The following is a 2,500-nucleotide window of genomic DNA, read 5'->3' as shown; positions in this document are numbered from 1 at the left end:
TCCATGTGACCATCATTTTCCTCTCTTATTTATGTTTAAGTTTATCCAAGCATATATCAAACTTACTATGTATGTGGGACTTTTATTTTGAAAACGGGAGATGCAGATAGTTTACTATGCGCTACTAGGCTATCGCTGTTTTTCAATTTTAAGAACGAAGAGAACGGACTTGCGTTCTTGTGGAGAGCGGTCTTGCCAGGTGTCCTCGGAAGAACGAACTCAGGAGACCGCGAGGGCGAGAACGCGTCCTTTGAGAATTGAGATGCTGCGTTCTTCCTGATGGTCACGTGACCTTCACGTGTTTTAAATGGTAAATTATTTAAACATTACAGCCTTCATACAACGATTTATTGTTTTTCCCCTTTTCAAAATATATACTTTGCATAGAAACATTATAAATCTACGTTGCACAATATAAATAAAACAGACTTTAATACGAATTTAAGCAAACAAACACCCTTAATGTGTTTATTCCTTTATTAAGATGTCCATGGTCATGTTTATATTCACCATTTCATTTAGTGAAACTCCTGAGGTAAATAAGCCATATCTCTGAACCGTAATAATAAATCTAAATAAAATGCTGCGCTTCCCACCTCCAGTCGCAATGGCTTCTGGGACTTCCAGAGCGAGTTCGGTGCTCAAGTCTGCATCGTTGCGTCTTCGATATCAAGATCACATCCGGGAAGTTTCATGCGTCCTCCGTACTTTCCGTCTTGAGTATTGGAATTGATCTTAGGCAGCTGATGATGACGTTATACGAGAACACGAGGACGCAAGACCGCTAAAGAACGCATATTGAGAAACAGCTAATGACTTCACATTCACGTCAGATTCAAAATACAGCATATACAGATTATAAATGTATTCAGCTCCACCCCAAAGAGGCATAAGATGTCTTTAATTGCGTTTTTGTTCATTGATCGTGAGTATGATGATGTTTACATCTCAATTTGAACAAAAGTTACCATTGTTATGTCTGATTTTGTAGTCCAGGGACACAAATGGTCTTAAATAACTAAAAACTTGTGTAAATAATCAGAAAGTCTACTAGTTATTTACTTCCTTTTTTTAACAGATGTTTAGTTTTACAGTGGACAGTAGTGGTCATATCTACTGTTATCTGTTGATTTTCTTTGTGGAGTTTGATAGATTTGAGAGTTTGGCTGTTGTTTTGTCCTCTTCAGCTCGTCGTCCTCACTTTCCCAGAGAAGCCGAGAGTTTTCAGCCGAACAGAGAATCCTTCAGTTCCCAGTGGAAGTGCAGCTCATTGAAATTCCAGGCTCTTGTGAAGGATCGTGCAGTGTTTTCTGTCACCTTGAAAAGCTCTTTCTCTCTGTTCAGCTGTGTATGTTCTGTGCGTTTGCCATCGTTTGATATTGCAGTGGCGGTCTGTCAATGAAGGCCAGCGCTTGTGTCTGCCGTCATGCATACCAATGAGCGAATTAATTGTAGAGAGATGACTGGACTGACGCTTTTGAATTAGACGTGAATTACAGCGTCTGTTTAAAGTTGCATAATTTTATAGAACATTGCATATTGATACGGCTTCAACTTTTATATTAGAAGCTTAAATAATTTGGTATTGTGCAATATGTGGTAAGTCATCTCGAATGAAGTGCAGTTATAAACAATGTAAGTCTTCATAAAAACGGCGAGCATTATGTAAGGAATTATGATTGATTTCGCTAATAAATGCATCGTGGTGTCTTGATATGACTGCAAAAGCATCTTATAAAAGCTGATTTTATGTTCGCGGCCTCATTATCTGCAGGAAAATGACTGTAATTGTTGCCGTTTTTAATGAGGTTGTATTTTGCATTTTACACTTTCAATGTGCTTCAGTGCTTAATGTTGCTGAGTGAGCGTGAAAATCATCTGCAGAGCTCAAAGTCACTCCAGTGGGAGTTTTTCTGTGTAACTCTTTTGCTGAACTCTCAAAAACCTCTATTGTAGTGCTTCGTTTTCTTTCAGGAGCAAACACCCTTATACTATACTGAACTCCCAGGGGAGTGTTGTGTTAGTGGACCATATTCATTCATGCTTCAGACCATTTGGAGAAAAATCATTCAAGAAATCAATTCTGCAGAAATTGAATCATTAATAAAGTTAGGAAAGTCTTAAGAGTGTTTATACGGGTGTTTACAATGATTACATGGCATAAAAGCCAACTTCCTAAGGTTTAAAAATAGACTAGAGCGCAATCTGTTGTTTAAAACTAGCCTAGAGCACTAGCCTAGAGTGCCATCTGCTGTTTAAAACTAGCCTAGAGCACCATCTGCTGTTTAAAACTAGCCTAGAGCACCAGCCTAGAGTGTTATCAGGTGTTAAAATCTAGCCTAGAGCACCATCTGCTGTTTAAAACTAGCCTAGAGTGCCATCTGTGGTTTAAAACTAGCTTAGAGCACTAGCCTAGAGCGCCATCTGCTGTTTAAAACTAGCCTAGAGCACCAGCCTAGAGTGTTATCGGGTGTTAAAATCTAGCCTAGAGCACCATCTG

At 38.9% G+C, this 2,500-nt stretch overlaps 1 protein-coding gene across 4 annotated transcripts in view; it reads left to right on the top strand.

Annotated features, from left to right (window-relative positions):
- slc22a23 (solute carrier family 22 member 23) overlaps nucleotides 1–2,500 on the top strand; it is a 74,871-nt gene that overhangs the window by 45,074 nt on the left and 27,297 nt on the right. The window lies entirely within an intron of this gene.

This window comes from Danio rerio, chromosome 2 (genome assembly GCF_049306965.1).
Source record: "Danio rerio strain Tuebingen ecotype United States chromosome 2, GRCz12tu, whole genome shotgun sequence".
Lineage (NCBI taxonomy): Eukaryota > Metazoa > Chordata > Actinopteri > Cypriniformes > Danionidae > Danio > Danio rerio.
Note: the sequence above shows the minus strand (reverse complement) of the source record. Positions and strands in the feature narration are given on the sequence as shown.